General features: G+C 36.3%; 1 long non-coding RNA gene across 1 annotated transcript; it reads right to left on the bottom strand.

The window, feature by feature from the left end:
• Positions 1-496: 496 nt before the first annotated feature.
• On the bottom strand, positions 497-26334 carry LOC115835112. The gene is made up of 3 exons (XR_004030033.1): positions 26322-26334; positions 17363-17372; positions 497-596 (listed from the first exon to the last, which is right to left on the bottom strand). It is a non-coding gene; the product is annotated as an uncharacterized LOC115835112 (long non-coding RNA).
• Positions 26335-27874: the final 1540 nt, after the last annotated feature.

Genomic DNA, 27874 nt, shown 5'->3' with positions numbered 1-27874 from the left:
TGAGGCATGTGTAGCACTAGCCTTGTACACATAACTTAAGAGGACTTCAAAAAACTAGTAATCAAGACAAATAATATTTTGATAAATATGTTAAAAAATCAAAATCAATGCAAAAACCCATTGTGAGCAAAATTTCAAAATTTTAAATAAAGATGGGGTTATGATAAAAGATAAAAAACAGTATGAGGCACAGAACTGAGGGGTGTGTGTGTGTGTGTGTATTAGCAAGTTCAGTTCAAGTTAGGATGAGTTTGATGCATGTATAGGACTCCAAAAGCTGAAAATACTTAATGACAGCTTGAAATGCTATTCTGGTGGTCATTATTTAAAAGCTGAAAAATAATAGAGGTTGGCGTGGATATGGTGAAAGGGAATGCTTACACATTGCTAGTGGGAATTAAATTAGCACAACCTCTATGGAAAACAGTATGGAGATTTCTCAAGAAACTAAAAGTAGATCTACCATTTGATCTAGCAATCCCACTATTGAGTGTCTACCCAAAGGAAAAGAAGTCATTATATCAAAAAGACACCTGCATGCATATGTTTATCACAGCACAATTTACAATTGGAAAGATATGGAACCAAACTAAGTGCTGATCATCCAATGAGTGGATAAAGAAAATGTGGTATATATACACCATGGAATACTACTCAGCCATTAAAAAGAATGAAATAATGTCTTTTGTAGCAACTTGGATGGAGCTGGAGGCCCTTATTCTAAGCAAAATAACTCAGGAATGGAAAAACCAAAGACCGTATGTTCTAACTTATAAGTGGGAACCAAGTTATGCATATGTAATGGCATACACAGTAGTATAAAGCGGTGGTTGCCTACCTTTTTGGCACCAGGGACTGGTTTTGTGGAAGACAATTTTTCCACAGACTGGGGTGGGAGGGATGGTTTCAGGGTGATTCAAGAGCATTACATTTATTATGCACTTTATTTCTATTATTATAACATTGTAATATATAATGAAGTAATTATACAACTCACCATAATGTAGAATCAGTGAGATCATTGAGCATGTTTTCCTGCAACTAGACGGTCCCCATCTGGGGGTGATGGGAGACAGTGACAGGTCATCAGGCATTGGGTTCTCATAAGGGGAGTGAAACCTAGATCCCTCACATGCACAGTTCACAATGGGGTTTGTGCTCTTATGAGAATCTAATGTCCCCACTGATCTGACAGGAGGTGGAGCTCAGGTGGTAATGCTCACTTGCCTGCCACTCACCTTCTGCTGTGCAGTCCAGTTCCTGACAGGCCACGGACTGGTACCTCCATAACCTAGGGATTGGAGACCCCCAGTATAAAGAACATTGGAGAAAAGGGAGGAGGGTGGTGGGGGGATGATGGATAAAAAACTACATATTGGGTACAGTGTACACTCCTCAGGTGACAAATGCACTACAATCCCAGACTTCACCGCTGTACAATTCATCCACGTAGCCAAAAACCTCTCATATCCTAGAAGCTATTGAAATAATAATAATAGAAAAAGAAATGCAATTCTGGAACTCAATATATGCTAGAGCTAAATATATAAGTTTAAGGGTCTTTGTCAAGTAGGTGTTGGATGACAAAATAGGAAAGGAAAAGGCAGTCTACAAAATAGCCAGAGAAAAGAATGGAGGACTGAGACCTAAAGGAAGCCCACGTTTAATGGGAGATAGAGGAAGAGGCACCCGTGGGAGAGTCTGAGAAGTTGGGGAGGCAGTGGGATAACCACCAAGGTCCTCCAAGAGCCCACAAGAGGAGACACTCACAAGATTAAGAGGGGTGAAAGTAATGAAGAGCATCAGACAAGTTGTAGAGAAGCTGAGCAGTCATAAAAGCTGTCCTTTACAAGCCCTGGACACATCCCATGCACTGCACAACTTACTTGACATACATATATATGTTAAGCCCATCAGGCAGGTATTATCCTTGTTTCCTATATGAAGAAATAGAGATGTGAAGATTTTGAGAGGTGAATAACTTGCTCAAAGTCACACAGTAGTAAGTGACAAAGGGATGTGGAATTCAAGTCTGTCTGAATACAAACCTCATATGGTCTGGTATTTCTTGCCAGACCCATAGTTTTCATCTCTGCTTGAAAGCAGCTTTTCTGACTTGCCAGAAAATGCAGGTTCTGAGGCCCCAGCCCTGAAAACTCTGATTCTACAAGTCTCAATAAATGTCTTTGAGACTGTGGTAAAGTCACAGTTTCTCTTCAGTTCAACTACTTTATCTGTAAAATAAGAAGTTTAGACCAGATGATAACTAAATTCAATGATTTGTGACTAATGTCTTCGAGAAAAGCAGATAGACGGTGATCTAATGAAGTATACATGCATTTTTTTATTGAAAAAGGGGCTTTATATTTTCAGTAACAGAAATTTCATATTCTTTTGTAGTATAGAAACTCTTTATGTCGATAGTCAGAAAGGTAGTGTTGCAATGAAATGACTGTGCATATTATTCTCAAGCCCTGGGAATCTGCAAAACAAAACCTCTAGCAAATCATCTTAAGTACTTGAGTGTAAGATAATGCACAATACATCCCATCTCCTTTATTATTTAATCATTTGAGTTATCATTTGCTGCAAATCACCATTTTGCTCATGAAGGAGAGTATCTGCTTTATTAAAGAAGTAAATAGGAGCAAAAAAAATCATCATTGGCCTTGAAATGATTTTTAAAAACTCTCCATTAAATGAAGTTATTTAATGTAACATCTGGTTTTAATTATCTTAGTGTAGTTCAAAAACTAGCCCATATGTAAGTCACTCTGATAATGTGCTACTAGTTTTATTTGGCACTGAGCACAATGACCTGCACTGAGTGAATGCTCAATATTATTGAATGCTTGCTCAATGACATTTATAAAGCAGAAAACATTCAAAATAATATGGCTGTTATTTATAAGCTATTTACGGGATGCTGAGGAAACTTGATTTCTGAAAATTATGAAACTACAATTAGGGACAAAATACACACTTATATACAGAATCATAATGATATTTTACAACTTATGGAACAAATACAGTAGACTTTAAATGATTTGTATTTTATCAATAAATACTATAGATTCCTATAACACACCAAATTTAAAAAGACAGCTATGTATTGTGGTATAAAATTAGAGATTACTTATATCAATATTGCTCATGCATGCCAACAAAAAATCTTAACAATAGAATTACATATACAAACTACACATATTGACTTTTCTGATGAAATTTATCATTACCTTTGGGATTGTTTTATTAAATCATAACACTTGCAGTCTCTATGTGTCTTTTATGGAAGGTACTCAAAACACTTTGCAAACACTGGATATCATTTTGGATATCAGTGACAAATGACACATTAGTAATTAATTCCTATGGCAATACCCACCAGGCCACTTTCAATAATGAGACCTTATAAGATTTCTTGCAGGCTCCGTATTTCACAGTGGAATAAAAATCACTTGCCTTGTACCACAATTTCCTCCAAAGACTAATGTCTGCAAGAAAAATTAACAAAGAGTAGCTACTGAAAAATCCTCATCTGAAATGCATTTTCATTCATTTTTGTTATCCAGAGTTGAGTCTAAATATTAATTATTGGCACAAATCTTAAAATAACAGCACACTAATTATAAGAACTACCATTTTGTGAGAGCTTATTACTGTTAGGAACTTTATGTGTATCTCATTTAATTCATACATAACAAAACCACTTCAAGTAGGTTTTGTTAATCCTCTTTTACAGAGAGTCAGAGGCTCTGCCCCAACTTGTGGAGTTATTAAGTGGTAGAGCCAGAGTCTGAAACCAGATCTTTCTGACTCAAAGTCTGGACTATTAATCACTAAGACCAATGCATCTATAACTTCATGGAAATTAGTAGGACTGACTCCTATGATTCTGGAGCGATGAGAAACCCAGCTAGTTCTGCTGGCTGCTCTGAAGTATCAAATCATGCTCTAAGTAGTCTGCATTGTCTTAAATTTACCCAAGGGTCATAAGATATTCTTCATATAAATTATGTTAAAACTTGAAAAATTCCAACCTATAAATTCTTTAATTTGACCAATGCAAATGCAAATACAGACTATTTCCAGAAATGATGTTGTTGGAAAAGTTGTATCTTATAAATAATGACTGAAAAGCTCTGGCAGAGGTTTTGGAAGAAATAAGGTACTCTTTGAGTTATGTCCTTTTAGCATTTTAAAGATAGCACTCCATTGTCTTCCAGCTTGCATAATTTCTGATGAGAAATATCCTGTAATTCTTGTTTTGTTGTTCTTCAGTATATAACAAGACTTCTCTCTCTGACGGCTTTTAAGATTTTCCCTTATCTTTGGTTTTCAGTAGTTTAGTATGACATATATAGGGGTTTTGTAACATATATAGATTTGTTTTACAATTATTCTTCTTGTTTCTGAGAAATTACGTGATCAGTGGTTTGATGTGTTTTATTAATTTTGGAAAATTCTTAGCTATTATCTCTTAAAATACTTTTTCTGCCCCATTCTTTTCCTTTTTTGTCTTCTACTTTCATGGTAGCTTCCACCTTTCTCCTGTGGGCTGCTACAAGTGAGGCAGGACTATTGCACCATGTCTCTCTGGAGAAACTTACTTACATGGTACTTACTTACCTTTCCTTAGATTTCAGACTAACTGATTACCCTGCAACTTCTGGTGTCTGATAGACTTAAGAAATATTATAATTTTTTAGATTATATGGCTTTTCTTGTTGTTGTTAGGGTGGGAGGGATACTTTCTGATTTTTTTAGGTTAAAGCTGGAAGTTTCTTTGAGTTATTTTGAAAAATTGATGGCAATTAAGATATTGCTCTTAAAGATGGCCTGGAGTCCACTATAGAAATTTTATCAAAACTTTTGGTTAGTTTTTGTGGAGAAAAAGGTTCAGTGGATGTGTTATTCTGGCATATATTATAGCTTTTGACAGGTGTTTCTTCAGCATCATTTTCAATTATACGTCACCAAACCTAAGAGTAAGTAGTCATTTTTTTTCTAAATAAAATCCTGGATAGCCTGCATTTGGGGTTGTCATGGAAACATGATGACTACCTTCTACGATAACTATATAATTTATCCATAAAATGTATTCAATATAGAATGTTAACAAAGGTGACAGCTTATGAACAGTTTGAATTCCACTGGCAATATTTTATTCCTTAATACCTCCTATCAAAGGAAGAGCCCACCACTCAAATATATCTGGAAGAAAACCGGATTTATTATAATTTATCATTAGTTGCTATGCAAAAGGAAACTGTATTTATGAAACACAATGTCTCTGAACAAAGCAAAGAGTAATCTTTTAGTAGGTTTAGAGGAATTATGGAGTGTAGGGATTTGCTGACATTCAGGAGCACTGGAAAAAAACCTATGTTTGACAGATTTGGGTGGACTTAAAACTGTTCTGTGGTTATATGTTTTTGACTTGGAATAGATGCAAAAAACAGTATGCTTCCTTTATCGAAGCTGGAAAATAAAAACTTTTTATTCTCATCTTATACTCTATTGAAGATGAAAGTAGTTTAAGTTCATACATAGCTAATTATTTGATCACATTTGCTCAGTTGAGAAGGAGAGTTCTGAGAGGTGAATGTTGTACAATAAATTTGGGAGACGGTAAAGTACATTAGTGTAGCATCAGGGTTTTTGGTTGGAAACAATGAAAACAACTTTATTTTAGGAGAAAAAGAGAGGGAACTGATTGGAAAGATTTTGAAGTTAACAGAATCAAAGCGAATTTAGAGGACTACATGTACAAGATGGCCAGGGTTCAAGACAGTTTCAGAGGTGCCAAGATGCAGTATTTGGGAAGCACAGACAATCTGTCCAGGATGAAACTGCTTCCACAGGCCACTGCCACTGCTGCTATACAGAAGCCATTTATTCATTTATTCTTTTTTTTCTGAGATGGAATCTTGCTCTGTCGTCCAGGCTGGAGTGCAGTGGTGCGATCTCAGCTTACTGCAACCTCTGCCTCCCAGGTTCAAGTGATTCTCCTGCCTCAGCCTCCCGAGTAGCTGGGATTCCCAGGCATGCACCACCATGCCCAGCTAATTTTTTGTATATTTAATAGAGACGGGGTTTCACCATGTTGGCCAGGCTGGTCTCAAACTCCTGACCTCAGGTGATCTGCCCACTTCAGCTTCCCAAAGTGCTGGGATTATAGGCATGAGCCATTGCACCCAGTCTCATTCATTTTTTCATATAAACATTTGAAATGTTTATTGAGAATCTACTACATGCCAGATTCTGTTCTGTGTGCTAGAAATACAGCTATCACTACCCTCTTGAAATTTACATTCTGAGGAGACAGACAGATAATAAATAAACAGGTAAATATATGTCAGATAATAATGAAAGCTCTGAAATATGTTTTATCCCCAATGTAAAGGAATTGTGTGTCAGGGGTTGGAGACATTGGGTTACAACTTGATATAAGATACCTAGGGTGGCTCCTACAGATTAGGTGAGATTTTTAAAAATCAGAAACTTGAAGAAAAACAAGTAGAAAGCCATTTGGATATGTGGAGGAAGAGTATTTCAGATTGAGAAAAGAGCAAATGCAAAGGCCCTGAGGCACAAACGTGTTCAGGGAAACACAAGGCGGCCAGTGTGGTTGAAACAGAATTAGGGAGGGAAAGAGTGGGAGCAGATGAGGTCAGAGACTAACAAAGGTGGGGAGGCGTTAAGTCATGTAGAATTTTGAAATCCATTATAAAGACCTGGGCATTTATTTTGAATGAAATAGGAAGATATTGTAAGGTTTTTAGCAGAGGAGTAATGTGATATCACTTACATTTTAATAACACTGCTTTGGCTACAGTGTTGAGATAAGAAATGTGTATGAGGTGGAAGTTAAGCCAGGGCCCAGTTAGGAGCATATGGAGGCCATTGAGTAATCCCAGTGAGTTGTGTGATGGGGCCTGAATCAGGAAGAAGCTGTGGAGTGGTGAGATGTGATTAGTCCCCAGATATATTTTGAAGGTACCTCTGAAAGAATTTGCTGATGAATTAAATGTAAAAGAAAGAGAGGAGTCAGGGAATGCAAAGATAATTTCAAGGCTTCTTCTTTTTTCCTTTTATTCCCAAATCACTATCTGCAAGTACCAAGTCTTTTGGCCTGAGCACCTGGAAGGTTGGAGCTATATTTACTATGTTTACTAAGATGGAAAAGACTGCTGGAGGAGCAGGCTTAGGGGTAGAAATTAGGAGTTCGGATTTAGACATATTAACTTTTAGACATTTGCTATAGTCTGAATGTGTCCTCCAAAATTCATATATTGAAACTTAATCACCAATGTAACAGTATTAAAAGGTGGAACATTTAGGAGGTTATTAAGTCACAAGGGCAGAGCCCTCAGGGATGGGATTAGGGTCCTTATGAAAGGTCTGGAGGGAGTGGGTTTGTTTTCTTCTGCTTTTCATTCTTCTGCCATTTGAAGATACCTAGATGAAGCCATCTATGATGAACCAGAAGTCAAACTTGCTGGTTCCTTGATCTTGAATGTCCCAACCTCCAGAACTGTGAGAGAATGAATTTCTGTTCTCTATAAATTACCCAGTCTCGGGTATTTTGCTAGAGCAGCACCAATGCATCAAAACAACATTCACGTGAAGATGTCAAGCAGGTAGATGTTTATATGGCCAGTAAAATAGATGGAACAATGAGAAAGTGATTTTCTAGAAGGTAAATGAATAATTTATTATAAGGATGAAGATTAATCAATTGTGTTAAGATAATAAATGAAACCTGAGAACTCACCATGAGAATAGTATGCAGCCAATGTCCCTTTGTTTTGGCTCATTTTCTCAAGATTCAAAGTCCCACCTCCCATCATGTTCCAAGACTCTGGTAGTCCTGTGTGTGGAGGAGTAAATTTTTGTATCACAAATTGGAGAATGATATCCCACTGAGACTTAGTAGTTGTAACAATGAGAAATTCTCCAACACTAGAAGCGGGAGTTGGATACTCTGTAGACAAACATTAACACATGTCTACTGCAGTCATCAATTATAATGTTCTTTCAGTGTGTCATGGTTCTAAAAGCATATACTATGTGTGGTCAAAATGTTTCCCATCCCTGTAGGCACACTTCTTTTTCAGGGTGACTTTGCATCTATTCCCATCAAGAGTTGGTATTTATGTCCCTACTCCTTGAATCTGAGCATATAAGATTATTTTATCACGTGGGTCATTTAATAAATACATCACAAGGAGTGGCTTGGAAAGTGCCTGTCTTTTGGGACCTGCATTGTTGCTGTATTTGGAACACTGTAATCACAGCTATATAAAGAAGCTCAAGCTAACCTGTTGGAGGGTAAGAGACAGGTAGTACAGTCAATCAGCACTTTACTTCACTGACATAGCCAAATGAAAGACATGGGGTGAGACCATCCTACATTATCCAATTCCCAATTGATTCAACAGCTAGCTTAGTGGAGAAATCAGTGAAATTGGCCCAGGCAACTCACAAAATTGTGAATGAAATAAAGTGGTTGTTTTTTTAAGCCACTAAGTTTTGGAGTGGTTTGTTATACAGCAAAAGCTAACTAACGATGTATGATTCAATGAAATCCCAACCATAATCCCATCACAGCAAGTTATTTTATGGATATAAAAAAACTGATTCTAAAGTTCATATGGAAAAGCAAAAGACCCAGGATGGCCAGCACAATATCGAAGAACAAATTGAAGGATTACACAACTCAACATCAAGACTTACTATAAGCTACGGTAATTGACAGTGTGGTTTTGGAGATAGAATAGAAAAATGGATCAATGGGGCAAGTTAGAGAGGCCAGAAATAGACACACATAAATGTAGTCAACTGATCTTCGACAAAGGAGCAAAGGTAATATGATGTAGAAAAGATACTCTTTTCAATAAATGGTGCTGGAACAACTGTACATGCAAAAAAGTGAATCTAGACACAGACTTTATACCCTTCACAAATATTAACTCAAAGGATCACAGTCCTAATTGTAAAATACAAAACTATAAAACTGCTAGAAGATAATATAGGAGTAAACCTAGGCGACCTTGGGTTTGGTGTTGACTTTTTATATACAACAACAAAGATGTGATCCATGAAAGAAATAACTGATAAGCTGGACTTCATTAAAATTAAAAACTTCTGCTCTGTGAAAGACAATGACAAGAGAATGAGAAGACAATCTACAGAGTAGGCAAAAATATTTGCCAAAGACATATCTGATAAAGAACTGTTGTCCACACTATATAAACAATTCCTAAAACATAAGACAACAAAAAACCTGATTAAAAATGGGCAAAAAACCTGAATAGACACCTCACAAAAGAAGACTTACAGATGGCAAATAAGCATATGAAAAGATGCTCAACATCATATGTCTTATGGAAGCAACAATGAGATACTGCTACAAACCTGTTAAAATGGCCCAAATCCAGAATGCTGACAACACCAAATGCTGATGAAGATGTGGAGCAACAGGGACTCTCATTCTTTGCTCATGAGAATGCAAAATGGCACTGGCAGTTTAGAAGACAGTTTTAGAAGACAAAATTAAATGTACTCGTATCACATGATCCAGCAATCATGCTTGTTGGTATTTACCTAAATAAACTGAAAACTTGTATTTATGCAAAAACCTGTACATGTTGTTCATAGAAGATTTATTCATAAATACCAAAACTTAGAAGCAATCAACATGTCCTTCAGGAGGTGAATGGATAAATAAACTGTAGTACACCAGACATCAGAATGTTAATCAACAATAAAAAGAAATGAACTATCAAGCCGTGAAAGATATGGAGGAGTCTTAAATGCCTATTACTAAGCAAAAGAAGCAAATCTGAAAAGGCTGCATACTATATGATTCCAAATATATGACATTTTGGAAAAGAGACAGTAGAAAGGCCAGTGGTTGCTAGGTGTTGGGGCGAGGGAGGGTTGAATAGGCAGATCACGGAGAATTTTTAGGGTAGTGAAACTACTCTGTGTGACACTATAATGGTGGATCCATGCCATTATGCTTTTATCCAAATCCACATAATGTACAACACTGAGAGTGGATCCTTATATAAACTATTGGCTTTAGGTGATAATGTGTCAATGTAGGTTCGTCAGTTATAACAAATGTCTCACTGAGGTGTGGGATGTTGATAGTGGGGGAGGCTGTGTGTATATGTGTGGGGGCTGGTGGTATATGGGAACTCTCTGTACTTTCCACTCAATTTTGCTGTAAACCCATAACTGCTCTAAAAAATAAAGTTTATGTAAAGGAAAAAAACAGGTCAGGCATGGTGGCTCTCACCCATAATCCCAGCACTTTGGGAGGCCAAGGCAGGAGAATTGCTTGAGCCCAGGAGTACAAGAATAGCCTGAGAAACATAACGAAACTGTCTCTATCAAAAATGAGAAAGTTTACCAGGCACGGTGGTGTGTGCCTGTAGTCCCAGCTGCTTGGGTGGCTTAGGTGGGAGGATCACTTGAGCCTCGGAGGTGGAGGCTACAGTGAGCCTTGATTGTGCCACTGCACTTCAGCCGGGACCGCAGAGCGAGACCCTATCTCAAAGAAAAACAAACAAACAAACAAAAAACAAAAAGCTGATACTTGCTTTTATTTAAAAATAATTGCCAAAGTATCTGTGTGTAAAGACCATCAAGTCTTACACTTAGAAGTGGTTGTATAGATTATTAACAGAAGCAAGATATTCTTTTTCAACTTGAGTGAAGAATCTGTACAGATTTTGGTTCAGCAAATTGTGAAAAGGCATGTTAGTTTATTTATTTACAAATATATTTTGTGCCTGATACTAAATAGGAAGACCGCATACTGGTGACTGAGGAGATAATGATTTGTTTTCAAGGGAAAAAGAAAAAATGAAAGGGAAAAAGATAAAAATGCAAAGCCTTGGGATAGGAAAATATTAATATATTCACTTTCGGTTTTTACCTATTAGCAGTGCTGAGCAAGCCATTAAGCAGAGGTTCCAGGGCCAGAAGATCCAGTTCACTTCTTTCCTCTCTTTACTGTCCCTGGAACACATTTCCAAAATACACATTACTTCATATGCTCCTAGAAGAGACTGAAGCTTCTGGGACAATTTCATTCTGAGCAATTAACCTACAGGCTTCTCTGAATGAATGAACACGTTGATTATCATATTATAAACTCATCAATTTTTTGAAAACCAATTCAAAACTAATTCAAAGTAATTTTCTAATGAAAAATATGATTTTTAAATGGTTTGTTAAAACAATTAAACAATTTATTTGAGGGAATTCTGTTTTGCAGATTAGGAAAAGTAGGGTTGTCCTATTTGGAACAAGATTGCTTCCATAAATTCTGAAATTCTCATTCTCAAAGAATTATAAGATCAGAGGGTACTGGCCTGCTAACTAACCCAAAGAACGTGCCATCGCTCCCCTTGGAAAATCAAAGTATTAATGCCTTTGCTGGTGAGAGCTTTGATAGAGGAAAGACACACTATCTCATGATGCCAGTCTCAAAATAATGTTGAAAGTGAAATTTGCTTCAAATTCTTGAAATTAAAGGCAGTCTGTATTTTAAATCGTGATATAATTTGTGACAAATCTATTGGTTTGTATGACTTTACCAAAATAACATTATACTGTTATCATATGTATATAATATATGTATATGTTATATATGTATTTTACACAATATATAATATGTTATGCAAATATACTCTCTATTCCAAATTTTTCTGTTATCCATTTATTGTGCAAATTATCTTCTATATGCTAAATATGGACTCTCATCTAGGCAAACTACTTCAGACTTATCCTAAGATGATTTCAATTTGCTTTTTTTTTTTTTTTAAAAAAAAGAAAAACCAAAAAAACAAAAACTGTGTGTAAGTTTCCAGCAACAGAGGCAGTTTAGCATCTCAGAGGTATTTGGGCTAATATTCTGCCTAATGCAATCTTCCTGTTATCAGCCCATCATCAGCTCATCATCCCTTCAATAATGTAATATAAGTGACTAAACCCCTAGAGCTGATTGTATCACAAAGGGATTACCCCAGTCCCATTCTGGGAATTAAACCTGCAGACAAAGGCCAGACAGCTGGGCAGCTGCATCAATTTGACATCGGTTATTTGCTGTATACATTAGTACAATCTGCTGCCACAGTACAGAATTGTCAACATTCTAGTTGTGTTCTCAAGACCCTGTTTTGAAAATACGAACATCCCTGAGTGAACTTTAAGTACTCAATAATACAGCCAAATTCACAGCAACTGAGGATATAGAAGGAAAACTTAATGAAACCGAAAGGGCTTTGGATTCTGCAAGACGTGTCTGTGAGTCTAAAAATTGCAGACACTGAGTTGAATCTTGGCAAAGAACTGAAAGTGTGGTCCATAATCATTCAACAATGACATCTTTTTCCTTACTCAGCTTCTTAAGAACTTTTTTCTTCCCATTAATTACCTTACTATTTGGAAAACTTGATTCCATTTGAAATTAGAATTGTGGTAAACGATGCCACATTTTTACTTCTATTTCCTGATTGTCTTATAACCATTTGAGCATGAATTCATGTATTAAAAGGTTTCTGCTTTGGAAGCATAATATCCAAGGGGAAGATTTTCAGATGTAATCCAACCTTATTAGATTATCAGAATTTACTAGTTGTAAGTAACTAACATATTTGCATGGAAATATTAGGGCAGAGTCTTAAGACATTTTTGTTATTGTCCAATATGAGAATCTGAACTTCTGAAAGGCTGTCAATTCCATGCCTTTCAAAGATGCTGCATATATACCCTTTTAATCATTTTTCAGTCTTAGTGCTTCCTGTGTGACTCCCTTATCAAATGGGATTATGTATTAAAAGAGACTACATTTGAAACAGCTTTCCCAAGTAACACAATTTGCTGGTGCCTGTGATGTGCCTGGTAGCTAAACACAAATCTTATTTCAATTGACCTCTATTTGGACTCTGGAATCAGGATGTTACCCAGTTTAACTTTAACACAATCAGTCAAATTAGCCTAGTCCTAGAGGCCAGGACCTGATAGATATTGGGTGAAAGCTAAACTAAATCATGTTAAGAGTTACAATAATAATGTAAACAGAAAATTATACTTACATTTTAGTCCAGAATTTAGGAAGTCTAGAATAAATGTAGCTTTAGGTATAAGTTAGGCAATGCATATTCTTTGTGTCATTGATAGCAAGGAGATAAATATTAAAAAATATACAAGGCCCATAAAACATTTCCTGGAGATGAAAGTTTTTTGAAAGCTAAGTACCCTGAAGTCTAATTTAAGCCCCATTTCCAAAGAGGGGTGCTAAATATTTCATTCAAAATTTGTTAGAATTTTACCAGCACAGGTGACAAATGTAAAAATGAATTTTTCTCCTTATACTAGTTGAATATACTAAATTTTATTTGTAATTATGATTTAAAAAACATCCTTGAAAAGAATCACAAACATGCACCTCGGTGACAGCTACCTCATACCAGTAATATCAGGTGCAATTTGTCCTTTATTTCCCAGAATTCGTCTGGTTTGTAAGGGATGGTCCTCAGTTAGTTGTGCTATGTTTCCTCTTGCTTGGTAAGCATTTTTGGTCAAACAAGGAATGGCAGAGTTCCACAATTAGATCAAAAGATCAATCCTAATGTACCATTTTCTCCTCACCCTCCTGCTGTAATAAAGTGGCTGCAGTTCTCCAGGGGACAACTCAAAATCCTAGGACTGATATTTCTAAATTAGCTGACTCTCTGACCTTGCTGGTAATTGCGTTAGTTTATCAATGTTCAACACAATTTATTACTCTCCAATATGTACCAAAGTGTTTATCTCTCAACACTAACAATATTAAAAAATCTAAACTATCTATTGCCGCACAAAGAAGCACCCTTTCATTAGGGAAAAACATAAATAAGTGGGAAACGTCACATGACCTGCCTCAGCACAGGAGAGTTGTGAGTCTTGAAAGGATGGGGGTAGCTGCCTCTTTCTCTGATTTCACAATGTTATCTTACTTAAATCTGGAAGAAGAGAAAATGAGTTTTATTTCCATTTGTGTGTGTGATGCTGAAATAAAATGATGCTTCCTGCATTACAAATGTAATGGCTTCATTACTTCATTACTCCAAGAAAAATGAATGGCATTGATAAAGCCTTATCAAAGCATTTGAAAGTAATGTGGGCATTGATAGCATCTCACTCTGGCTTTAAATGTGGTGCACTTTGATGGAGAAAAGCATTAAGTTCATGAGTCCCATTTTGGCGTAAAGAAAATCAACAGCATTCATTTAACCGCCTTCATCTTAATCATTTTATTATATGTTATTTAAACCTTCTGTTTGATTATGGTAGTAAACAAGCTATGACAAACTCAGTGTCTATTAGATTAACTAAAGGTAATATGATATCGAAGTTTTGCAAAAACAATATGCTGTCTGTTTTCAACATGCTGGGGACGAGGACATGTGGCATATCCCGGCTATGAACAATGTTAATAATGTGCTGAGTCAGAAGTAGGTGTGATAAAGATCGTGCTGTCTGACTTTAACTAATGTGCTACCTTTTATCTACCTTAATCCTTCTCCCCAGAGGTAGACTGCTCTTTACTGTTTCTTCACAGATGATAGAGAAGTTAGGAAACATTCTCTACCCATCCACCCTCTCACCTGCCTACTATCTCCTATTAAACCGAATTCTTGTGTTTGTTCTTTGCTCATGAGGAATGAGTTTTAAAGGCAGCTCACACTCAAATAAAACTGGTCTGGAGGCTTGCAAAGCATTTGATGTCTTCATCTAAAATCTTGGAGTCTTTAAATTATAGGTCATGTTATTATTCCTATTACTACTGTTATTTCACTGTATTAATAATAGTTAAGCTGAGGTTCTTTCAAAGGCAGGTATGTCTTAATTTCTTTTGTTCCCTAGCAGCTTATTTCAGTGCGAAGAGCAAAATTTTTTTGGTAAAGGTACGATGAGATTTGAATCTTCTATGCAATTTACCTTAGTTTTCCACAGCACTTAAAAAAAATCTGTATTTGGGAAACTTCATTGTTTTAATTACATGCCAAAGACATGGAAATTCTTTTAGTTTTAAAAAGTCCTTAACTTCTCTGTCACCCCTTTAGTGTTTGGATGTTATTTACACCACATTAATATTGCCAACCCAAGTCAAGAAATCCCCAAAGTCTGTCCATTGTGTGTGTTGCTCAAGCGAAACTACAAATGCAATTTACGCTGTTGTAGATTCACACTGAACACTCACCGAGCATCTCTCAGGAGCCACATTCTGTCGAATCCATCTCATGTGCACATTGCCTCCCTTCATTAGATAATACAAGAAATGAATTTTTGTCCATTTTAATAAAAATTTTACTCAGATTCTTTGATGAACCTTATAGCACTTTGTTTTAAGTAAGTAATTAGATTATTTTCATTCAGGTAAAAATAAAAGATAAATATGAGTCATAATTTTGAGCAATAAAAATCATTTTTAAAATTGAAATAGCAGATTTTGTAAATATAAAAAGCCTCTGTCTCAGTTTGTTCAGGCAGCTATAACAAAATGCCTTTGAATGTCTAACTTACAAACAACAGGAATTTATTTCTTACAGTTCTGGAGTCTGGAGAGTCCAAGATCAAGGTGCCAGCAGATCTGGTGTTTAGTGAGGGCTCGTTCTATGCTCCATAGATGGCACCTTCTCAGGCTTCCTCACTTGGTGGAAGGGCAAACAGCCTCCCGTGGGGCTCTTTTATAGGGACACTAATCCCATAATGCCTCTTAAAGGCCCGATCTCTTGATGCAATTGCATTGGGGATTAGCTTTCAACACATGCACTTTGAGGAGACACACACTTTCAGACCATTGCAACCCCTAGTTAAAAAGGGTGGCGAGCATTTCCTGGCTGCCTACTGTGTTCCCTTGGTACTGGAAATAGTTTACCCGTTCTCCGAAAACTATTAATCGAGCATTTCCTCTGTGACAGGCACTGTGATTATCACAAAGGATGTGAGGGTGAATAAAGTAATACTCTGGCAGGACGCTGTGGCTCACACCTGCAATCCCAGCACTTTGGGAGGCTGCGGCAGGAGGATTGGTTGAGGCCAGGAGTTCGAAACCAGCCTGGTCAAGATAGTGAGACCCCGTCTATAGAATAAATAAACAAATAAATAAAATGAAAAAATTAGCTGGGTGTGGTGGCATGCACCTGTATTCCCAGCTGCTCAGGAAGCTGAGGCAGGAGAATCCCTTGAATCCAGGAGTTTGAGGCTGCAGTGAGTTATGACTGTGCCACTGCACTCCAGCCTGGGTGACAGAATGAGACCCTGTCTCAATAATAATAATAATAATAAAGTAAAGTAATCCTGCATGAATTCAAGAGGATACAGAGAAGTGATCAGGCCCTTTATATACAATGTTCTACTTGATACAAAAGTGGTGAGTGTAGAGTATTATAGGAACACGCAGAAGACGTACCTGGTCCATCTTGGTTAGAGAAGGCCATGCAGACCCAATAATGCTAAGGAGGAGGCCTCTAGCTTCTATTTAGAATCCCATCTTTCTAACTCCCTCCTTCTAGCCCTCCTTCCTTCTCTCTCTGCCTCCCTTCCTTTTTCCTGCCTTCTTCCTCCTTCCTTTCACTGTACTAGATTTTTAAAAATTACAGAAGTATGACTTGATTTCTGAAGGACATCTAATAATGCAGATAGAAAGCAAAAGTTAACAAGCTCCTTATTATAAATTCTGAATACTAGTTCACTGAAGTAACTGAAGAGAAGACTTTTTCTATTATTATACTGTAAGTTCTGGGATACATGTGCAGAATGTGCAGGTTTGTTACATAGGTATACACGTGCCATGGTGGTTTGGCGCACCCATCAACCTGTCATCTCTTAATTAGGTACTTCTCCTAGTGCTATCCCTCCCCTTGCTCCCTACCCCTGACAGGTCCTGGTATGCGATGCCCCCCTCCCTGTGCCCATGTGTTCTCATTGTTCAACTCCCACTTATGAGTGAGAACATATGGCGTTTGGTTTTCTGTTCCTGTGTTAGTTTGCTGAGAATGATGGTTTCCACCTTCATCCATGTCCCTGCAAAGGACATGAACTTTCTTTTTATGGCTGCATAGTATTCCATGGTGTACATGTGCCACATTTTCTTTATTCGGTCTATCATTGATGGTCATTTGGGTTGGTTCCAAGTCTTGACTATGTGAATAGTGCTGCAATAAACATACGTGTGCATGTGTCTTTATAGTAGAATGAGTTATAATCCTTTAGGTATATACCCAGTAATGGGATTGCTGGGTCAAATGGTATTTCTGGTTCTAGATCCTAGAGGAATCACCACATTGTCTTCCACAATGGTTGAACTAATTTACACTCCCACCAACAGTGTAAAAGTCTTCCTATTTCTCCACATCCTCTCCAGCACCTGTTGTTTCCTGACTGTTTAATGATTGCCCTTCTAACTGGCATGAGATGGTGTCTCATTGTAGTTTTGACTTGCAGTTTAGAGAAATCATATGTGTATTTTTTCCAAAAAATGAGATCACCTTAAACAGATTATTCTGCAAGTTGCCCTTTCTCTCAAAACTTTATTTATGAGGCCATATTAGAAACCAAATAAAAATTCCTTAAAATGCCATGCTGAAAATCAGATCTGTGTTTTCATTTGTCCCTATGATTTTCATTTTCATCGTTTTTCTTTTTACTTTCTCAGTTAGTGTTATACCATGCAAATTCCATTTTATGACTATTTTTCTCACCTCCTCCCTCCCTGCTCTCCCTTCCTTCTGATGTTAACTCTTAATGACCTCCTCGCTTTGAACACCTTCTCTTCACTTAATTCACTCTGAACCAAAGTCTTTTCTATGCTCACACTAATCAATTTATATTCCTCCTAACATATGTATTCAAATACATTAATAGATCCTGTTGTTGAAGATCTTATAAAAATTTGATCATATAAGCATCTTAATATTCCATAATGAATGTAATAAAATTCGCTCAACTATTACTCTGTGAGTGAACAATTTGGTTGCTTTTAGGACATTACAAAAAAATCTTGCAACAAACATCCTCCATGTATCCTACTTCAGTCGTGGTTTTATAATATTGTATTACTTTTTATGATTATCTCAAACATTTTAAATATAAAATTTAATATTATAATGTAGCAAATATAAAATATAATGTTACCCAGTTCTCAGAAAACAAATTGAAATTCTGATCAAAATTGCATTAAATTTCTGAAGGATTGACCACATTGTGAGACTAAGTCTTTATATACAATAATACACTCTCCATCGAGTTCTTTATCTTTCCATAAGATTGTGTAACTTCCTTCATATATGTCACGTATCTTTCTTGTTAAATTAATTCCTGTGTTAAATTATATTGTTTATTGCTGTTGCAAATGGAATATTCTTCTACTTCAAATAATGATTGTTGTCTAGTATTATAGACAAAAGCAGTGAACTTTTGTGTATTTTCCCTGCATCAAGACATCTTCCCAAGTTCATTTATTACAGTTTGATAGTAAGAGTTTCATGGATCAAATGTAGAAATTTTTATTGCCTTTACTCTAATATTTATACCAATTATTTCATATTTTTTATTTTGGTCAGTGAAACCTCTCAATATTGAACATGGTAGAGGTTGGTATCATCACTGTCTTATTGCTAATTTTAGTAAAAGTGATTTAAGTATGTATTTAATTGTGATCTTTGTAGCTCTTTTTGTAACAGACTGTATCACACTTAAGCAATTTTCTTCTATTTCCCTTATATTTAAAATACCTGATGAAATAATTGCTGATTTTAAAAGTAGTGCCTATTTGGCATCTGTCAGTATAATCATATGGATAATATTTAATTTTTTGATGTGATTATATTGTTTAATCATTTATGAATTTCTGGACTAAATACTATGTGTCATATTTCTTATGGATTCAATTACTTAGTATTTTATTTAGAATTTTTATCTGTATCCTAAGTCAAATTTTTATATATATATTTTCATTTTATACTATTGTATCAAGTTTAGGTATCAAGTATTAGCAACTTTTACTAATGTTTTCCTCATTTTCATACCCATTTATTTGGACCTCTAATTTCGAAGAGTAGAAGCTACATGGGAAGGCAATTTTTTCTCTAAATGTAGAACTAGATTTAACGACAAATGAGATGTCCTTTGAGGTATTGTTTCTTTTCATGAGTTCTGCTAGAATTTATTGAAGAGAGATTATTCTTCTGACTTGGAGATTTGAAGTAGATGACTTCTAAGGTCCCATCCAACCCTGACATTCATAATTACTGAATTATACAGGTGTTAGGATTGTAGCCTCCAGAGTCAGATTCCGGGGTTTGAATATAAGCCCTAAGACTTAACAGTTGTGGCAATTTACTTAACTTTACCAAGCCCAAGTTTCTTCATTTTCCAAATGTGATGGCATAGTGTTTGGCAGATGATAAGCGCGCTGTAAATGTTAGTAAGTAATTTCATGAGGGTGAAAACTTTCCACAAATTTATCAAAAAGAATGTTCTCCATTTTAAAGATATGGTTTATGTAAGAAAAAAATTCTCTTCTAACATTGTGATAATTTAGAAATTGTCCTTTTTCACATAATTCATTGCCTTTTTTTAAACTACCTGTTTCTTAAGTGGTCTTTTCTTCATTATTTATTTTGGGCCCCTTTTTTTTTTTTTTTTTTGGCTCTGCACACATTCTTTGGATGGTTTCAATTACTCTTTAATTATCATCTCTTTTCCCAAACAGCTCTCTCTTCTGAGCTTTAGATTCACGTATTTACCTGACTGCTAGATGTTCCCACCTGGAGATCCTACAGGCACCTCCATCCTGATACAACCAGAATGAATCTACCATTTCTCCCAAGATGTTCCCCTAATATGCTTTTTCTTCATTGCTACCTGTCTCAAGGAATGATGCTACAATCCTTGCTCACACCAGAGATCTGGAGTTATCATTGATTTTTCTAGTCTCTCCCCACTCCTCACCTCTAATTCCCAAGTACTGAAATATTCCTCAAAGCAATCTATTGCACTCCATCTCCACCAACACATCTCTAGTTTTGGAAAGCATTAATGAGAACTTTCTTTTAGTAATAAGACACTTCTTTGAAAATGCAAATCTAATGGCCCAAGACTACTACTTCCGAATCATTTTTAGTCTAAACCTTCTAAATTTGTATCCCAGCCATTATGAATTTATTTTAGTTGCTTAAACATACCATCTTTGTGACAAGCTATGAACTAGGAACTCTTATTATCCCATTCTCACACATGTAAAACCTGAGGCTTAGAGAGTTTAAGTAATCTTCCTGAGATCATGGATCCTGTATGTGAAGGAATTAGGATTTCAATCCAGGTCTCTAACTCCAGAGCCTATTCTCTTTAGATATCATCTGCTCCAGAAAGCATCTGGCACAACTGTTCTTTCTCCTTTGTGTTCATCTGTGTATCACACAGTCTCTATTCTAACACTTACTACTCTACAGTATAATCACTTGTTTCATTCTGTCTGTCTCCAAGTAGTTTGTAAACACTATGAAATCAGTGACTGTTTGTTCTTGTATTCTTAGCAGCCAGCACAGTGGTGGGCATATAGTAGGTACTTAATAAATATTTGATATGTAACTGCCATGGTCTTAATGTTTGTTCCCCCTGTCAAAATCACTCATTGTAATCCTAACTATCCAGGTGATGGCATTAAGAGGTGATTATATCACAAGGGTAGAGCCCTTATGAATGAGGCTAGTGTCCTTATAAAATAAATCCAGAAGAGAACCCTCACCCCCTTCACCAGGTAAGGACACAGTGAAAAGATGGCTGTCCATGAATTAAAAGGTGAAACCTCACCAGACACCCAAACTGCCAGTGTTTTTCTCTTAGACCATCCAGCATTTAGAATTGTGGGAAATAAATTTCTGTTGTTTATACATCTCCCAGTATATGGTATTTGTTATAGCAGCCTGAACAGACTAAGACAATAACCCAGATGTATGGGGCCTCCATGTCCCTTGGTCATCCATGGCCTTTGAATAGCTAGCACTCTTTCTGCAATTCCATGTAAGTCTCTTATTTACTCATTGTTTCTTCTTTCTCTGCTTCTGCATGGTAGCCTGCCATCTTGGTTAACCCTATGTATCATCTTTTGGCATTTTCTCTCAAACACTCCTGCTTCACTTAGGATATTGTGAATTTGTTAATTTTACTGAAATCTTAAGGACTTATGGGGAGGACTTTGTTAGTTACTCATAGCCCCCCACTCTTTCTTTCTGGTGTTCCTTTTGTCTATGCTTTCCTGCCTTAAATTCCCAATCCATGCTTCTCCCCATCATGCTCAGCATCCAGGAAGGTAGGCCTTTCCATGATTTCCTGAAATTCTGGTAATAGATATTTTGCCACTCCATTATAGTTGAATAAATGAATGAATGAATGAATGAATGAATGGATGAAGGTGTGAATGTGTCAATAAGTCCAGGCTGAAGATTTGAGATTAGACCTACCTTATATGATTTTAAACCACCCCAAAAAACTTTCTTTGAGGGTGAATCATTGAATATATTGATACACTACATCTGAAGAAGCTGTTTATATTTTATATGTAACTGTTCAGCTATCTTTTAGGTACTGTATTATGAGAAAGAATCATTTATTTTTTTCAAAATGCATGCTGATTTATTTTGGGCTCTGAGACTGTGGGAGAAGGTGTCCTCTACTTCTTTGTGTCTGCCACGTGATTTAGCAAAACGCCGTGTGCAGAGTAGGTACTCAATAGCAAGTTGATTGATTGAATAATTATCCCACCTATAAACACTGCTGTAGTGCATTACCTGATGAGTGTCTATTTCAATACGACTATGGCTATGACCTTCGTGTAGTTCATTAGCAAATGAAAAGTATGCTCATTTCCATGGAAGGAAATGAGAATATAAAAAATGTGTTTCTATTTGTAGTGCCATTACTGTCTTACTATTTGATTAAGAACAAATTCTTAACCTTTTAATGCTACCAGTTACCTATGACTCTGATCTCAAGGCTACTGCAGTACCAAAATCCTGGGGAGAGTAATATGATAACCCTGACCTATTTGAAGGGATAAAAATAGACCACAAATGAGAGAACTCATTGACCAAAATCAATCAGTAGTAGAGGAGAGGTGATGTCTTAGAAACAAACAAACAAAAAAGCAAACAAGCAGTTTCACAATCACATTTTGTAATCATAAAAATTCCCAGTGAGAATATCACAATTCTGCTGATAGGGACGTTGAAGCTGAGAAATTTTAAAAAACTTGAGTCAAATCATATAGCTGGTAAGAAGTAGTCGTTTCTGGTTCACTGTTTTCCCTCCTCATATCAACCCACTGTTCATTGTATCTTGTCAGTTTTGAAATGCTTATGGTAGGATACCTAAATCCATGACACCCTATTCTAACAAAGGAAAATGAAATTACACTGGTTGGAAGTAGCAGCAGAAACCAAAAAACCTGTTAATAAAATCTTTGAACGTTACTTGTGGTCATGCCCCTGATGTATATTTACCTAATATTCTCTGGGACAGATACCCTCCTATGTCCTAGAGACATGCAAAACAGAGAAAAACAAAGCTCTGCCATTGACAGGATTCTGGGTCATGAAAAATGAGAAAGTTCCCAGGCGGACAAGGGGAGGAAGGATGTTCCAGGTAGAGAGAAAAGAAAGTACAAAGTTAGCGAAGCATTCAGGCCTGTGCTTTTAGGGGTTTTGAATGTTTCCATCTACCTGGAGGGCCCAGAGTCATTGCAGAAAGCAGAGTAGAAAAACATGCAGAGGCGAAATCAAGGGGACTACTGAGTGGAGGAATTTGACTTTACCTGGGCTTTGCCTGTAGGTGATGGAGAAACTGCAGGAAATTTTAAGCAGGAGAATCCTAGGATTAAATTTGGGTTTTAGAAACAATTTATTGAGGCCAGGAGGGGTGGTTCACGTCTGTAATCCCAGCACTTTGGGAGATCAAGCCTGGCAGATCACTTGAAGTCAGGAGTTCAAGACCAGCCTGGCCAACACGGCGATACCCTGTCTCTACTAAGAATACAAAAAAATTAGCTGGATTTGGTGGCACACCGGTAATTCCAGCTACTGGGGAGCCTGAGGCAGGAAAATCGCTTGAACCCAGGATGCGGAGGTTGCAGTGAGCCGAAATCATGCCACCACACTCCAGCCTGGGTGACAGCATAAGACTCTGTCTAAAAAAAAAAAAGGAACAATTTATGGATATTGAAGAGGAAATGTATCAGGTGTAAGTAATGAGAATGGGAGAAACAATGGAGACTCTGGGTGTAGACACTATTGCTGTGAATTGAAAGCTGAAGCCACTTTTCCTTTGGTAAATAAGTGGGAGATGCTACATTATTAACTTTGCTCAATGATTTGATTTGGGTTGTAATCATGTGAAAATTGGTACATTTGATAACATTTGAAAGTTATCACTAACTAGTAATTCTAACTGCTCTTCTAAATTACAGCTTACTCTAGTGATTTTATGGCTGTCTTTGTGCTAAAATTGCAATGTTTTTTTCACTAATGCCTTTTCCTTATTTGCTTCCGTTGACTGTTTAAATCCTTTCCAGCCCATTTGCCATTTATATCATAACCCTCCTGTGTTTGCTCCTAATGTGTTATAATTCTTTATAATCTTGTCCTCACCTGTTTCTGATTCCTGCTAATATTTCTTTTTCCTCCCTTGAGGAAAGTATATCCATTTTTGGTTTCAAATGTTCTTCACCTTTTGTAAATATTAAGGCAACGATTCAATTTAATTTTAAAAATAATGTTTTTCTATTTCTTCTTTTGTCAATAAATTACCTTTGCCAGCTTTTAAAAGCTGTATTGTCTCATAATTTTCTTACGTGCTCTGCTGTTCCATTTTGTTGTTCCCCAGAGGTTGTGGGAATATATATTGATATAATGAATAATGTGAAAATTAAAAAAAAGAAGAATTTAGGGTCATATTCATACTCTATAGTGTTTACTAGTGATCTATTTCAAAATAAGTCATATATTTCAGTCCTGATAAATCAAATATTTAAGAAACATTCTTTAAGTGGAGAAATATACATGGAAAAAATTACTACTGACCCTGAGAGGCCTCCTTGAAAGATTCTTGCTGTGGATGATTTAACTTCAATTTCAGTCCTGCTTCTGCTACCAAGGGTTGTCACAGTACACATTGCTCATGAGGGTTCTGGGAGTATAAACGAGGGTCAGAGATCAAAAAACATAAGACATAATATTAGATAAAATATTAGCAGCCCTGGAAGTATTCACAAAGTCATACATTATGTTAGAGCTACTGTATTCCATGTAGGAAAATAAAAATGGGAAATTGCATGAGCGACTTTCTTTTTTATTATAGAAATTAAAGGTCTAATTTAGAATTGTAAATTAATGTAAATAGCCATTAATACCATTTTATTAGTTCAGGTACTTGGGGGTATGAACAAATAAAATAACACGATTTTTATAGAGTCTACATTAGTAGTGATTCAGAGTATATATGTAATATAAGGTATTTAAAATTTATAGAACTACAAAGATGCTCTGAGAAGCCTTCAAGTTCGTGTTAAACCATGTTTATGAAAATTACTTAATAGATATGTTTTTTTCTTCCTTCCTACTAATTACATGATGGTGTGTGACGATACTGATGTTAAAAATGGCAACTCTCAGTTCTTTGCGCCTTACAAGTATTTCGGCACTTTTGCCACGTATGTGTTGTGCCACTTAACCTTCCTAACCTTGTAATGTAGGTGTTATTCTTGTTTAACAGATGAGGAACGACACAGGGAGATAGAGGAACTTGCCCAATGTCACATAAGTGAGTAGTAGGACTGGGAATGAAAGTTAGTTTGGACTGTGACCAAAGCCTGTGCATTCCTGTTGACCACAGGACATTAGTCATAAAGGAGCACTGAGTATGAACAGAGGTGGAGTGTAACTCCATTTAACTCATGGTAAGATGGTAGCTTTTTCCCCAACACTGGGAATGTTTACACAAAATCCTGCTGATAATTCTGCATGGCTTTTCTCTGTGTTATAATCTGGGGGGTCATCATGTACTTCATAAATATCCAAGTCTTGGACAAAATGTCACAACCTTTTGTTCTTTCTCTTTGGCATTTCTCCTGAACTTCCTTGAAAATTAGTCCCTCTAGAACTGAAAGTAAAAAAATTAAAACCACAATCGATTCAGTAAACTCGATCAACCTAAATTGTTTATTTTCTTGTTTTATTTTTGTCTTTGCCTTCAACATTGATAAATGCAGTATATGTGCAAAAAAGTATAAATTATATATAAGTGCAATTTAAAGAAGAGAAAAGCCATATACTTGCTAACCCATCTTACCAAATAGGCCCATACCAATATCTAAAAGCCACTGTTTGCTCTTCCTGGAACCCATCTCTCTCCCCTTCTTCTCAGAGATAACCATTAGTCTGAGTTGTATGCTTAACACTTTCTTGTTTTCCTTCAAGATCTTACCACATGTGGAGGTGTTCCTATATATTTAAAATGTTTTATTTTCCATTTCAACATATAACTTTTAAGATTCATCCATTTTAATGCTTGTGGTTGCAGTTTTTCCTCTTCACTGCACAATATTTTACTAATATGTCATGATTAATTCACTTCATTATCAATAGGCATTTGGATTTCCCCCACATTTTTGCTGCTACAAATATGTTTCCCATGAATATTTTTGTACATGTCTCCTGATGCACATATACAAGTGTTTCTTTCTTCAGCGTACTTGTCTAGGAATGGAATTGATGGGCTATTTATGTAATTCTAATTTAGTAGGCAATGCTTATTTTCTAAAGTAGTTGTACCAGCTGTCATTTCTACAAATCCAAGCCATGGATATCCCCCGTGTTCTTGCTGATATGTTGTATCATCAGAATTCATAATTTGCCTGACTGGTGGGTAGGAAATTGTATCTCCTTGATGTTTTATTTTGCTCATCTTTTATTTCAATGACCTTGCTTATCTTTTAAAATAATTATTGGCCATCTGTTTCCTCTTCAGAAAAAAATGCCTATTCTCAATTTTTCTAAGAATTGTTAGCCTTTTACTTAGTATCTCCTTTCCAGAAATTAAAAATAAAGTATCTGGATAGTAATTGTCAATTGTATGCGTTATAAACATACAAATTGTTGCTCAGGTTTCGGCTTGTTAATTAAGAACTTTCTTGCTCCCATCTATTCTCTTCTTTTCCTATGGCTAATTGCCAGAGTTGTCAGAAATCTTAGGTAACAAACTGGAAAAGGAGAAGCAGGAAAAGGCAGAAAAAACTGACCACAGTCCTTCCTTGACTCAAAGCTTTCACCCTGTAGCAGGCCCCAACTGCAGAAGACAGAACTTTAAATAAGGATGAAAACTTTGGCAATTATACTGATCTTTACATTCAGAGTACAGAGCTGAGAGTCTGCTTGGTGACTTAAAATCAGTGTGGGACTTTGAATTACTGAAGAGCGACCAGCAGTTGTGGGACTGCCCATGTTTTTTTATCCAGATCAGGGGAAAATCTTTCCTGTCATGTATATCTTCAAGGAATAGTAGAAGACAAAAGTAAGTTGCTCTATGATTAAATCCCACAAGTCCTGATTGTTTGATATACACACTCATTCAACACACATTTGCTGAGCACCTATTAAGTGTTGGATGCTAAGCTGGGCTATAGGGATAGATAGTGAACAAGATAAGCATTGCTTCTGCTCTGCGGAAGCCTATTGTGTAATGTAGCTCAGAATACCTTTGGGAAGGAGAATGCAATGGCCCAAAATTTTCTTCAAGTCCCTCGCAGAATTTTGGCAATCCTGCATGTAGGGAATATAGCATCAGTGACTAGTCACCTTACTCTAAATTTGTATGAGGGTAAACTTAGGAATAAAGTTCAGGTAATCTTCTTTGTCACCCACATGTGCAAATTATGCTTCTCTATACCTGAAAGAAATCAGCCAATGGCATGTGAATGTATTCATTATCATACAATGATTCAGTTTTAGCTGTATCATGAGTGAATAAGTTGCAAATCTCAGTGGAACTGTGGCAATAGAACATAAATGTAGCTAATCACTTTTCCAGAAGCGACTCATATTTAATATCAAAAGCATGACCCTCTCCACAGATAATCATATTTTAATTTTGAAAGTAAGAATACTAATAGAATTAAGTGGGAAACCAATAATAATTTACCACTGACAGGTTAATGTAGGATAAAGTGACTTGGTAGTAGCTATAAGTGGAAAAATTTACAAACATCTATCATTTAGGATAATTAAAATACTGGAAGATAAAATACAATTCTATTAGCATCAATGTCATTGAAACAAATACAGTTAGGTATGTACTGTGTGAAACTTCTTCGTTCTTATTTTAAATTAAATTAAATTTAATCTTTTGAGACAGAGTCTTTCATTGTTCCCTAGGCTGGAGTAGTGATGCAGTCATGGCTCACTGCAGTCTTGAACTCCTGGGCTCAAGACATCCTCCCACATCAGCCTCTTGAGTAGCTGGGACTACAGGTATGTGCCACCATGCCTAGCTAATTATTCTGTTTTTGTAGAGATGGGGAATCACTTTGTAGCTTACCCTTTTGGATCTAAGTTAAATAAGACTATTAAAGTTTTGAGCAAGACACCAAGTCACAATAATTTCTGTGTCCTGTTGGATATGGTGGACAATATACAGAATTTATGAAGGAGACATCAGAAAACTGGTTAGGAGTCTCCTGAACTACTTTACCCACTGAAGATAAAGTATGAAGATATGAAAGTATTGAGAGATAGTATACTGAGATTTTTCTTTCTTT

This window comes from Nomascus leucogenys, chromosome 5, assembly GCF_006542625.1.
Source record: "Nomascus leucogenys isolate Asia chromosome 5, Asia_NLE_v1, whole genome shotgun sequence".
Classification (NCBI taxonomy): domain Eukaryota; kingdom Metazoa; phylum Chordata; class Mammalia; order Primates; family Hylobatidae; genus Nomascus; species Nomascus leucogenys.
Note: the sequence above shows the minus strand (reverse complement) of the source record. Positions and strands in the feature narration are given on the sequence as shown.